Source organism: Patagioenas fasciata, chromosome 3 (genome assembly GCF_037038585.1).
Source record: "Patagioenas fasciata isolate bPatFas1 chromosome 3, bPatFas1.hap1, whole genome shotgun sequence".
NCBI classification, from domain to species: Eukaryota; Metazoa; Chordata; class Aves; order Columbiformes; family Columbidae; genus Patagioenas; species Patagioenas fasciata.
In genome coordinates, this window is record NC_092522.1 from 25,188,161 (window position 1) to 25,202,055 (window position 13,895).

At 46.3% G+C, this 13,895-nt stretch overlaps 1 protein-coding gene across 1 annotated transcript in view; it reads left to right on the forward strand.

Moving 5' to 3' along the window:
• Positions 1-562: 562 nt before the first annotated feature.
• The window catches only part of DUSP10 (dual specificity phosphatase 10), a 44,689-nt gene continuing 31,356 nt past the window's right edge, over positions 563-13,895 (forward strand). The window contains exon 1 of the mRNA XM_065835625.2: positions 563-656. The gene's annotated coding sequence lies outside the window, so the exon portion shown is untranslated. The remainder of the gene's footprint in view (positions 657-13,895) is intronic.

Here is a 13,895-nt window from a genome sequence, read left to right on the forward strand (position 1 = left end):
GGCCTCGGTTACTCATTTTTTTCAGGTTTCCACTCAGAATTACTCATACCAGTTTTTCAAAATGGGATATGTGTGATGACTAAGCTGGCTTGGATGAGTCTAACATAGTTCATTATATCTTGAGTTGTTGTAATTTTTAGTGTACTGATTTATGAAAAGTATATATATTAGGGGAGAATGAGTATTTTACTATATATGGGTATCTCTTGTAATATCATGTAATCTTGTAATATCATGTCAACTTTCAGGCAGCCAGTGATGCTTACTATTTTGCGTGTGGCTATATAGAACTGGATTTAATGCTCCACGGGGCTATGCAAAATGACGCACCAAGGGAACTGGGAGGCAAAAAGGCTTTTAAATGTAAATATTTATTATTTTAACTGTAATATTTAGCTCCTGATATCTGTGCAGAAAGGAGCAGCCTGAGACATTTGGCAATGCTTGCCTATAGCTGTCCCAAGAAATGCTGTCCATTGTCTTCCTGCTGTATGGTAGGTGTGCAATACTGCATTACTGATGGGTTATTGTGCTCCTCTGACTCTGCAGGACCTGGAACACCAGTGCCTGGCTTTACACCCTCAGTGGTCACTGTTCTCTGGTATCAGTTCGACTCCTAGAGCCTGCAAGCCTGGAGAAATGTCCACTGGCACAGAGTAAGTGTATGAATCCTTTGTTTTTCTGCCAACAAAGAGGTGTTTTAAGAGGAAAACATAAATCAACTGACTGATTTAATCACATAGGTCTCAGCTGAAAAGTTGAGAGACCCATATGCTGCCTGAGAATGTATGTTTATGCAGACCGTGTGCTCAGATCCTTTCTCTAAGCAGCAGGCTCAAGGGGTTATGGAGCTGCGGTGCTGCACCACCAGGAACGTGTTTTCCAGCCCAAAGAATCTTGTTCTCTATATCTCTCAAGTCCCAGAGGAGACTGCAGCATCCATAGGGTATGGCCGTGTTTTATAGCACATCCACCTGACTGCTGTTAAACTGCGGCACCCTGAGACCCTTGGGTAGGTGCTATATCCTCCTTTGGTGGTGGCATTTCAGCAGAACCTCTCTTCTCCCACCCCGCGAGGGTTATGTGTGATTTTCTTGGAAAAGAAAATCCTTTCCCTATGGCCTGGCTGGCTGTGAGCTACATGCAGGCTGGAGGTGGTCACTCAAAGTATTCACTTACTTTTTTTATGCGCTGCGCCACCTTTCCGGTGCAGTTGCGACCTTGGTGTCAGTTTAGATTTCTAAATGATTAAAACTCCTGAATCACCTTTTGTTTCGCTTTTCCATAGCTTGATAATGACTGTTTTTTCTGTAAAGTGTTTCCTGTACTGCGAACGTGTGACCATGACTGATCCACTCCACTCACGACCGTTGTGAACATTTGCAAATTGCATAACGTTGTCCCTTGATAAAGATGAGTGAGCTCATTGTTCAAACCCGAACGTGACTCTTCTCCTGGGCATTTTTTTCATTAGCAACGGAATAAAATCTCAGAGGAGCAGGAAGGCTCCCATGATGGGAAAGATCAGGCCAAAAGATTAGCGAACAGCTCACTGAAACCACCTGAGATTATCACGGCTCTTTTCGCTCAGCTAACTAGCACGTGAATTGAGGAAGTTACATCACCAAATTTTTACGGTGCTCCTCACAGTGTGGGAGCATCCCAGAGAAATTAGGAGGCAGCAAATGTGTGAGGAGTAATAACGCTCTGTTTTACACAAGGCGTAATTAACACGTGGAAATTCCTTTCAGAGAGAGTGTCGAGGTCAAGAGTCAAGTGGGATTAAGAAAGTGAATGAAACGCTTAGAGGTCTAATGAGGCTGATCCTAACAACTCTGCTAGAAGAAATGGAAAGCACTAATGAGTCTCGACTTCAGGAGAATTTGCCAAGGCTTGGATATCGTGGCTGTTCCTAAGTTGTCCACTGAGGGGTTCATTCCGTCTTTTGCTGAATCTCTTTGCTCTCGGAGGGTCAATAATCACAGTAGGTGGGTCACTGGGATCACCTGCAATGCCAATTTGTTTGTTTAGCATGGAAGGAAATCACCAAAAGCATTTTGTGTGTGTAAATATACCTATGCACACTATGTACAATTGAAACTATTTAATATACATAGTTGTTAAGACCTCACTAAGTTTTATGGCTGAAAAGTCTGAAGTCATGACATTTTCAAGGAGAAAAGTTATGTTTTATCACCTTTTTGCTTGCAGGCTTCATTTTATATACTGACCTCAGCAAATGTAGCAATGAAGACAGCAATATCAAGGAAAAAAATCAAAACAAAGCCTCCCAGCTGCTTACCCATGCATGTTCCTGAATCCCACACTGAGCTAGGTTTGAGTTTTGCAAAACCTTTTCTTTGTAATGGGCTGAACAAGCAATCTGGTTAGAACAACCTCCTTTTCCCTTCCTTTCCTGTCTCCCTCCCCAACTGTGCACGGTGTGAGATCCTCACACCAGAGTTCACAGTTTAAACTAAAATTTCTGAGCGCTTCCTGATATACATATTTCTTTGGAATACCGTAGTGGAATGTACATATCCCAGGCCCCTGAGCGCTGGCTCGAGGTCCCTGCTGTTCCCCGGCAGGCCAGGCTGCAGGACATCGATCCAGCCAGGAGGACAGAATGCTTGGAAGCCCCCATCGCACTCCTGAGCCCAAGCTGACGTTTTATTTATGGAAAGTTTGGCAGAAGAACTTTAGTCGTGAATGAAATATCTGTAAGATCATACAACTGTCCTCCTAAGCTTTTATTTCTTCTCTTTTGAAAGGATGTATAATTCTATAATACAATGCAGTCTTTTAAGAAAGGCTGTGGATGAGAGATGACTTACATTTGCAGTGACGAATGGAACAGATGAAGAGTCCTGTTGTTTATCATCCGTCATGGCCGTTGCATACATCCTTTGCCTGGTGAAGCAATTCCTTATTTGTGTATTGAGCGTTAACTGTTTGTGTTTGCGCTCTGTATAGGACATTGCTCACTCCTGTGGCATTTACAATTAGTACTGATCACATGCGGCACAGTCAGACGTGGGTTGTATCTAAATCAAAAGCCAAAGGGGTGCTGATTTTGTTACAAACCTATAGGTGGGAACATCGCTATTTCCTTCACCAGGAATAGAGTTTGTCTCTGCCACAGGCACCCTATCTCAGCCTCTCCTGGGAATGAAGGTGAGATCCAAGAGTCAGGAGGGGGCCAGTCAGTGGACAGGACAAAAAATAGGATACCTGAGAACTGCAGGACCCCTCTTCTCTTCTTGTCCTGATGCCCTGGCCAGGGAGTGGTGGGAGGACGAGGGCAGAAGAGAGGCAGTGCTGAGGGTGTGCTTGGCATTGGAAATGTATTCCCTGGCAGGGAAGAAGCTTTGATGATTCGTTATCAGAGCCTCCATGGGTCTGAAACAATTTTGCTGCGCATTTCTCAGTTCCTGTTCTGCTCATCCTGCAGATAACCAGGCGACAGGCAAAGACTCTTTTGAGAAAAAAAAGGTTAGAAGTGAGGAACAGCATCCCAGCAGCAGCTGGCAGAGCTGCTGCAGATAAAGGCTTGTGGTGATTTCCATTACCCTCTTGTTTGAGCGCTTATGGTTCAGCCATTGAAATTAGTTTGGGGCTAAAAACTAACATTGAGTTGCCCGTCTCTTAACACTGAACACACACACACACACACACACACACACACACACACACACACACACACACACACACACACACAAGGTATGATTTTTATAGCGTAGGTTCACTGTTTTGGGCAAAATTTATAGTGAATGGATTTCCCCCCATCTGTTAGCAGCAGGCACAGACTTACACATGCAGTTTGCAGGTACGGGGCACAGAGCTAAAAGGGAAATTATCCAGGTGTGGACCCAGAGCATGTTCTCTGTCCTCAAAATGGGCAGGCTGCTGTATGGCTAGGGGTATAACACCCCCAGAACTTCTCCACGTGTGCCAGTGAGAACAGCACACAAGCTCACTGCAGTTTTCAGCTGTTCCCACTGCTGCTGGACATGCAGCCAGGCTGAGCTGTGACATGAGCTGGCCCCTGTTTGGCCATGATGCTTGAAATAATTTTTAGGGCTTGTTTGTTTGTTTGGTTTTGTTTTGTTTTAATAGTGCAAACCATAGGTTACAATCCTTCACATTTTCATTTCCAGAACCTCTTCAGTTGATGATCTGTGCCCTTAAAAGGGTAATGAAAGTCCAGTTCCCACCCCTCTCTGTCCTCCAGCAGCCCCTGGGCAGTGCTGCTCCTGCTAATAGTTGCTGAGTTGTGGTGTAAGGCTGCCTATGTGGCCAGGGAAGTACGTCTTCAGTAACAGAATGGGAAAAGTCCCTTTGGAGTGCTTATTTCTGAAGAGGCCGTTCTGCACTGTAGGAAGTAAAGAAACAGAGAAAATAAATCTTCCTGAAGATGTGTTGTGCCTGTAGAGACGCACAGGGATCTGGTAGCCACTGTTGTCAACGCGTACGTCTCCTGCAATGCCTCTGGAAATACCTACTGGAAAAAGCGTTCTTCCTTAGTGATTTTCTGTGGTGTTTCCTAAACACCATGCGTGCCTGACCACAGCTTTTCCCCAGCCAAGCAGTGAAGTAGAACAGGGTTGGGATGCAGAGGGGAACCAGGATATCTTACACCAGATGAAGGGTGTAATCCCCTCTTTGGGAAGGGGGAGAGCCAAAAGGGATCAGGGAGATGGTGAGAGAGGGTTTTCTCTCGCACAATGAGTGCAGGGATAGTAGCTGCCCCTTGCTGAACATTAATCCCATAATGGCCACAAGCCCAGCAGACCCATGTCTGTTGTCCCACCTGAAGACCATGATCTACTCACAGCTCCCACAGGGGCTGTGTGACCCTGACTTAATTAACACTCATCAAGAAAGAATCTTGCACTTCATTATATCATCACTTTTTTATTTCTTACACTCCTTCGATTAAAAGTGAGTAATTACTCACACTGTTGACCTTGGCATCTCCTCTTAGATCTCCAGTGATAAGTGGTGAACAGTGGGGTGACTCAGAGCACGGGAGTGATGCGGGGGCAGTGTTTAATTTAGGCAGCAATGGTCAGGTGCCTCATCCGGGTGGTTTGGGTGCCTCATCTGGATGGCATGGCTGCCTAGAAAGGAAGAGGACTGAAATCCTGAATGAAAGTCCCTTGACAGGACTCAGAGCAGACCCATGTGGTATCTGGAGTGACAGTGTTTGCTGTAGTACTGCTTCATTTGATGGGGAAAAAAAGCTGTTGTTTCTTGCTGGCCAGATGGGATTAGTCATATTTGAAAAGTACTTTAATCAGACTAATAGTAAATGCACTCGCTCAGCTAGGAAAAGTCCTTTTTGTTTTTGAGGAAATCTGCTTGATTTGTCTGATGCAGCACAAATGATTGGCACAGCTTGGAGGTATTTGCACAGTGCTCTGTCCTGATGTACAGGTGATTCTTTTACTCAATTTGCCATTGAGTCCTTTCTCTTCTGCTAGGTTACAGCTGCTTACAGTGGCTTCTGCACCTTCTTTAGGCTGAGTCACCACCTCATAAATAACAAAGTCCTGCAAGTTTACTGTATCTTTATTATTAGATCTGTGTAATTAATGGCCTTATTTTGAAGGAGAAGGAGGGGAAGCAGTGTTCTTTGAGCATGTTTATAAAAGCAAAATTTAGCAGGGCTCTAGGAAAAAAAAAGCAGAACTTGGAAACAATGGTGATAAACACATAGGTATTGTTACTGCCATCAGCCCATCTCAGTGTGTTGCTGCTGATGCAGGCTTCATATAAAGCTGAAATTCTGCCGCATGTCCTAGCATGCTCTCACTGGTTTGATCTTGGGGCTGAGAGACATATGCCCTGGATTCTTCCTTCTGCGTCTGCTCCTCACCCTTTTATGTCCTAAACAATCTGTTTTCTAGTTACCTGGGATGTGTAAGCCACTATTCCTCCTCACTGCTTGGACAGGATCTTACCACTCAGATGGTCACTTTGGAGGGTCACTTCTGGATGTGGCACCATCTTACTGGCTTGCAAAGTGCCCAGTCCTCATACAGGTGGCATGTCAATGTGCCGACAAGGTTCTGAGGGCGCACAAGGTCCCATTACTATGAGGTCACTCTAAATGTTCTCTGGGGTGAGGAAGGAGGCCCAGCTGGTGCAGTTGTTGCCATGTGGGTGGGTGGTATGAGCAGCACTGACTTGGCTGTGCAGGACTGGCACTACGACCGTTCTCATCTGTAGTGATTCTATCCAGCCAGAGCTAAAAGGATTACCCATGAATTACAGATACCACCTGCAAAAGGTAGAGTAATGGAGCAATACAGTGTTGCATGCCAATGACTTTTACAGTAGTGACAGCCAGTCCCACACCTCCTGAACACCACCGCATGTACCAGTTCATGTGCTGCTTTGAGAAAGCGAAGGGGGCTGTGATTAGCGCTTGCCCATCCAATTCCTGATATCTGCAGTTTGCTGCTGAATAGAGAAACAAGGGCTGAGCTGACCAAAACCACCAGCAGACCCTGAAGTGTAGCTACAGCTGTGCTCCTTGTGACACTACCACAGGCAGAGCAAAACTGTGTAACCCAAAGCAATGATGTGAACGTCTTACTAGGAGATGTCTTTCCCATGCATTGCACCTGCTGCAGGGCGAAGTGCCCCAGGGATCTGGAGCCAGGCCTGCTTCTTGCTGGTAGGGATTGTATAGCCAGCTCAGGAGTAGCCACATGGCTGCCTAATGAGAATGGGATACTTAAAAAGACTGAAGGAGCTCAGTAGATGTCAGGACAACTGCAGGAATTGGGCTGGAGTAAGAAAAAGGACAGGTCAGCTGCTGGCTGCACACCAAACTGCTTTCAGTGGGTAGCAGGGGGAAAAATGATGATTGATGCAATCAAGAAATTAATCTCTTGAGGAGGTACACAAGTAGATGGTAGGTGTGGTGATAATCCTCAGTGGGCTGGGGAACCAAGCCTGTAGTGTGTAATCTCGACTGCTGACATCTGCTGTGTGAGGTTTCACAATCCATCAGCTGCAGGATCATCAGTGTGGGAAAGGAGAAGTTGTAACACATGCCTGGGACATTAATATTAACCCCAAACAAACTTGGTTTTATTTTTTGTACTTTGCTATATAAGAGAAGGGCACTTTGATTAAGGGCAGCCAGCCTAATCCAAGCATGGGTAACCTACCTTCTAAGAAATAATTAGCATTTTGCACAAGATCTGTATTTACAGCCAAATACTGCTTGCTGTAGTCTCACAAGCGCGCAGGAGGGAGCCAGCTTCCCCTTCTCCCTCGATTACATCATGTTGTTTTCCTTCTACCAAGAGTGGTAGAAGTCCTTTAGGAGGTCCCTCAATCCCATGAGTCAACTGAGCAGGATTTGCTTTAAAGTTTTTCAGTTGCAAGCATCGATTATACTGATGAGCTGATTATACTATCTCACTTCCCTGTTACCTGGATGACCTGCACTGATTTATGTGACGAGACCAAAGTCTGCCTGCTCAAAGTTTGGTCACAAGCATGAAGCACAGAGGCAGGCTCCCTCGGTAAGAGCCAAATTGATCTGTAGTTCTCTTCTACCATCTTTAACCCTCAGTGTCCTTCTCTCATCTCCTGGTGGCTTTAGTATAGTTACCACACAAAGGAAGAGGGAGCACCTGAACCATGGCAAGAGAACATGCTGTTCCCATTGGAACAGTGTCCTTCTTGGAGGCTCATCAAGGGCAGCACATCACGCTAAACTAAAAGCATGGGTGACCTCCCAAGGAAAGAACATGGCACCAGCTGGTGTCCCACATCACCTCACCTGCAGGGATTAGAGGAGGCTTGGCCTTTTGTACCCACCCTGGGAAGCCCCGGTGGCCCTGGCATCGTGATCAAAATCAAGGGGGATTGCAGGTGTGTGTTGTAGGACTCATCGGGCAGCTGTGAGAGCAGAAGGAAGCAACTAGTGTTTCTCTGGTGGAAGGGTGGCTCTGTGGAGGGAGGAGATGCTTTTCATTAAACTGTCATCCTTTTCAAAGGGAAAATCTCTTCAAAGGAAGCTGCATAAAGCTGTATGGAGCTCACTGGCCTTTGGTACATTAGACTGACAAGGGAAGAACCCTCTGTAGTTAAACTGGCTTGTCATATCAGCGTGAGGAAGAAGGTGAGTGTAATTATTGCTCACCACCTCAGGGAAGTGGAGGAGGAGGGAGACAAGCTCGTCCTGTGACCCAGAGCACTTTGCTTGTTGACTAGCGAGATGAAAATTCGGAGTCCATTCATATGAATTCCACTTTCCCTGTCTTTGGTTGCACAGGGGTGACCCCTGGTCACTCCACCATGGTGGGAGGCAGGATTTGTGAAGCAGGTGGAGGATGCTGGGGAGCCCCTGCTGTACTTGCTCACCCCATGCTGGTGATAAAGCGAACTGTGGTTTGCTCTGTGGTTGTCGTAAGTAGAACACGGCCAACTGCCTATTTCAGTCAACATGACAGAAATGGAGTTGTCTCAGTAAGATCCCAGCTCTTTCTTCCTGTTAACTTCTCAGTTCCAATTTTAGGATTGCTGTAATCAAGCTGAGGAAGAGGCCGTTTATCCCATGGAGGGGAAGTAGCTTGAAGGCCAGTCAGGAGGAGAGGAGTTGCTTGAAAATGTACTTCAAAAAACTAGGTTTTGCTCTCCAGTCATTGGTGTGGACAACTAGAAGGTACATGGGTCAGAAGAGGACCTGTTCTCCTTCCCTTCTGGCAGCGGCAGGGAGGTGGTTGAGATTAACCATCTAGTCTGGCTGAGCAAAAGTTTCCAGGTTTGCAAGTCTAAACATCCATTAAACTGTTAAAACTGTAGCTTTGTGCAGAGCTTCCCCTGCCTGCTGCCAAGGAATATTGATGCTCTTTTCATTGGAGGCGAGATGCTGACAGCTCCATCTAATACAGACGGAAATGGGGTGGAAACTGGCACTGAATGCTAATCTGAAGGAGCAGCAACTTACAATACAAAGCCTCTGCCATAAAGAAATTAGTTAGTATGTTCTCTTAGGACAAACATTCAGAGTGGTTTTATGATAGTTCAATTAGTTTTCCCCGAAACACCTGTGAATGCCAAAGTGCAGCGCTGCTGACGACTGACTGATGCACTGTACCTTGCAGCTTGCCTGTGCGCATCCTCTATCCACCTTGTCCCCCACAGGGAGAGCCAAAGATCCTTGGCGAAGCAGGTGAGTGAGCCATGTGATTCACACACCTGAGAAAGGCTGATGCAGGCTCAGGCAGTCTTTGAGCAAAGGAGCAGAGCAGTGGTTGCCCCGCATGGGTGGTGCTTTGTGGGTGACGCTTTTCTGCTCTGTGCCCCTGGGCAGGGGTGTCCACCCTAGCAGCTGCTCACTGCTGCCACTGCTGTTTTCATAGAACCAGAGAATGATAGAAGAGTTTGGGTTGGAAGGGACCTTCAGATCTCATCTAGTCCAACCCCTCTGCCATAAGCAGGGACATCTTCAACCAGATCAGGTTGCTCAGAGCCCCATCCAGTCTGGCCTTGAATGTCTCCAGATATGGGGCATCTACCACTTCTCTGGGCAACCTGGGCCAGTGTTTCAGCACCCTCATCGTAAAACATTTCTTCCTCACATCCAGCCTGAATCTCCCCTCTTTTAGTTTAAAATCATTACACCTTTTCCTGTCGCAACAGACCCTGCTAAAAAGTCTGTCCCATCTTTCTCGTAGCCCCTTTTTAAGTACTGAAAGGCTGCAATAAGGTGTCCCCAGGGCCTTCTCCAGGCTGAGCAACCCCAACTCAGCCTGTCCTCGTAGGGGAGGACTTCCAGCTCTCTGATCATCTTGGTGACCTCCTCTGGCCCCTTTCTAACAGGTCCATGTCTTTCATGTACTGGGGTCTCCAGAGCTGGATGCAGGACTCCAGGTGGGGTCTCACCAGAGCAGAGCAGAGGGACAGAGTCACCTCCCTCTACCTACTGGCCACGCTCCTTTTGATGCAGCCCAAGGTATGATTTGCCTTCTGGGCTACAAGTGCACATTGCTGGCTCATGTCCAATGTGTCATGCACCAGTACTCCCAAGTCTTTCTCGGCAGGGCTGCTCTCAATCCCTTCATCCCCAACCCAGGTTCAGGACCTTGCACTTGGCCTTGTTGAACCTCAGGTGCTTTGCATGGGCCCACTTTTGGCAAAAGTGCTGGTGCAAATGCAAGAGCTGAGCTGGTGCGAGAAGAAGTGGAGGAAGTGGGATCTGTGCTGGTTCCTGTTTTGGTCGGATAAGCTCCCCATGCCACATACCTGCACACATGGATGGGCCAGCACAGAGCGGGCAGTGAGGCAGGAGCAGTGACAAGAGGTGATACATGCACAAAATGCTGGGTAAAATAGTTGCTTGTAGACCAGGAGTGTTAGTGCCAGTTATCTGGGCTGTGATTTTCCCCCTGCAGTACTTAGGTCGTTCATGGCAGTGAGTGGGGCTGATCAGAGCTCAGCTCTGCTCTGGACACATATCTGCTGTCTAGCAGGGTTTCATCCGGCTGTGCACCAGATAAGGCATCACATCCCTGACCTTCAGAGTCTGGCTGGTGTTTGCAGCCAAGCAGGATCGAAACTGCAGTCTGGGTGGAAGGTCCGATGTGAAAGCTTGTTCTGGAAGACAAGAACCTTCTCATGTAAGACACGAGCTGCCCTTCCTGAAGAGGTGTTGTACATGGGTCGCTGCTGAAGCAGCTACAGCAGCAGTTGAAACAAGCATCTCTGAAGATCTGTTCTGGTGTGCTTCCAAGTGTGCATAAGCCGTAAAGGTCATATTACCGTCCTGCTTCCCCTTTTGTTTATGGGGCTGGAGGGAAGAATATGCAAGACAAAGTATTCTCAGTCTTGCAGCTCAGGATAGTGGGGCTACACTGGCCCAAGAAAGGAAAAAACAGGAGGGTGAGCACACAAAAGGCAAGATCTGTCACTTCTGGCGGGCAGCTGTCCTCCCTGGCATGACTAGGAAAGGACTTGGTCATACCTGGCCTTGCAAAGGGGGAACCAGGGCTCAGGTTTGCCAGGAGCACACCTACAGCATCTCCCATCTGGGGGGCCTGGAAGGATCCTCAAAGGACCCTGTCTCACAGTGTCAGCTGCAGTGTGCCCTCACCTACCCCGTGCACGTCCCTCTGCAGTTCCCAGGCTGCCGGGACAGGACAATTGGATATTTGCCTCTGGGAAGGAGACCTTGTGCCAGTGCACCAAGAGGCAGAATTTGCTCTCACTGAATCGATAAAGTGTTTTGGGTGTGATGGAGAGCAGGATTTGGCCTGGCTGGCTGTCAATAGCACTACAGCTTTCCCAGCTCACAGTTATTGTCAGGGCAGCAATTATTCACGCGCTTATTTTCCAATACAGCTGATCTGAATAATTCACCTTCCCTGATCTATTTTTGGAGCCAGGAGGGACTAGCCTTTATGACCCCGCACTGCTGAACAGAGCTGTAGGAGTGACTCCAGCTGCACTTTCTCCAGCCTTCTTGTGTCCCAGCTCTGCTCCCTGTCACCAGTGTCTTCCCCTTTGGCTTTCCTAAGGAGAGGTGGAGTGAGGGACCTGACCCAGTCTCTAAGAAAATGAAGATTGTGTCTGGCCTGAAAACAGTTTGTAAGCAAACACCTTCAGAAAGCTGTTCCCTTCTTTTCACACTCTCTTACTCCATCCCTCCGTGGCCCTCATGTCCCCTCCTGTGTGGCGCAGATGTGCTGCCTGTCCCTTCCTGTTGACGTGCTCCTGGTGTTGCTGTGTGCTGGTGTTGTTGGGGCACCAGGAGCACACCTGAAGACTTCTTGTGACCTGACTCTGTTCTGCTCCCTATGTGGGGAGGTCATTAACTGCATGCTCACCCAAACAGCCACTGCTTAAACAGGGAAATAGGATAATGACAAAAGGACTGTAAAAAATACATAGATATGTGTCTGTCTTGCTGAAGTTCCTGACCAGGATGGTTGGAGGAGCTTAAATACATCTTTATGCTTAACTACTGGATCTCATTTTCTGTATAAACTTAATTTGTGCACAATTTTAAGCCCACCCCATTCGTTAGAAGATGAACTCTTTGTCTAACAAGGGGTCACATTTCCTCTCATACTAGAGGATCGGTTAAGAGAGAAGTTTGTATTTTACATTTTGCTGTGGAAGGTGCCTTGAAAACAATCTTTTAAAAAATAAGAAAGAAAAAAGGGGTATCCTTTTCTTGCAAAAGGCTAACAGAAACTAAATCAGGTGTTTTCTCAACTTTGTCTATGTAGTGAACTGACATTCCTAATGAGTAGAAATGAAGGCATGATGTGATACATTAAAACCTATCAAGAATCAAAGAGTGCTTAAACAAAAATAGGCAAACTTAACTAGTGAACACATGGAAGTTCAGTCTGGCCCTGGGGAGATCTGTGTTTAGCCAGTTCATGTGATACCTGCTGAAGTACAAGATACTGGTTTGCAATTCAAACACACTGTGCTACTTCTCACCTTTGCTTTCACCAGGTTTCCCTGTTTTCTGCTACACAGTGTAAGTTTTTGTGTAGCTTTGGGAAGGTCGCTCAGCCATTTCTGCTGGTAAATTGGGAGCTGGACACGGCTGTGTTGGCAAAGATAATTATTTTGTCTTTCAATCCCAAGCAAGAGAAGAGTTTCCTGATTGTAGAGCAGAAGATAAGAATGGTCATAGAAGAAACCTTTCAATAACAAGGGACTCTTTAGTTTGAGAGCACTTAAGGGATGTCTGTGTTATTGGTGAGAATTTTGGTGGCTTCCTTTTCTCATCTGTTCGATATTCAGCATGTGTTTTTAGCAATCTTTACCCTTTTTGTGAGGTTGAACGGGTTTGATTGGATTTTATGCAGTTAGTATACTGTGAGAGTTTGTGAGGATTTGCTTCAATTCTGAGATGATTTCTCTTTGTCTGCTTGTGGTTTTCTACAAATCTATGAATGAGTGCACTATGATGGCAAAAGGATTTGAGGAAAATGAATGTCAAAATCCTGTGTGCTGCTACTGCTGGAAGTGGGAATTTAACTAAGATCTGCCAGCTTTCATAGTAAGAATTCTTGTGTGTTTTTCAGAAAATAGAACTTTAGTTGTTAGGGGATAGATAAGTCATGTCTCTTATGGGTGTTGAATTACAGAAAACAAAAGTATGTAGAAAGCTTTTAATTGAATATGCTTAGGGAAAAAAAAATCACAGTGGGTTGTGGTTTCTGAGAGCAGGAGAAAGGCCAATCTTATGTCATAGGCTAATAAAATATACTAAGGATGAAGTAGGTAAAAGTTCTGTAGGAAATCCTCTGAAACCGGAGATGAATAGCAACTTACAGTCAACATTCTTAGAAAAATAGAAAGTTAAGTCAAATATGAGACAAAATTACATTTGGCCTGCCTTTGTATTTTAAAGAAACTTGTCAAAGGCTGTGTATCCTTCAGAAGGGAGCATTGCTTACCACGAGTAAGCTCTGCATGGCTCTTCTGCAAGGTGAGCTCCTCCATAAAGAAGTAACGAAAATTTTCCTCAGCACACATTGTTAGCACTGAGAAATTGGGTCAGAAAGTAAAAGAAGCTAAATCAGTGATTGGAAGTGTTTTTTAGGAAGTATTTGCTTTAGGACACATCAAGCTCCTCTGGTCGGAAGGGACATTTTGGGCAGTGAATTGAGCACCAGCCCACAGAGAGCTCCTTCCCTGAGCCCAAGGCTGCAGAAGGGCTCTGCCAGCGGCAGCAATGGCTCTTGCAACATCCTTGTGCTTGAACAGTGAGCAGGCAAGTGATGCAGCAGATTTCAAACTTGCCAGCAAGATTCAGCTGTTTCTTCTTCAGCGTTCGGGTCAGCAGGCTGAGGGTAAGTGGGGTGCAAGTACCTGAGTGTGCTTGAGAATTGTGGGGCTGTTTCTGAGTT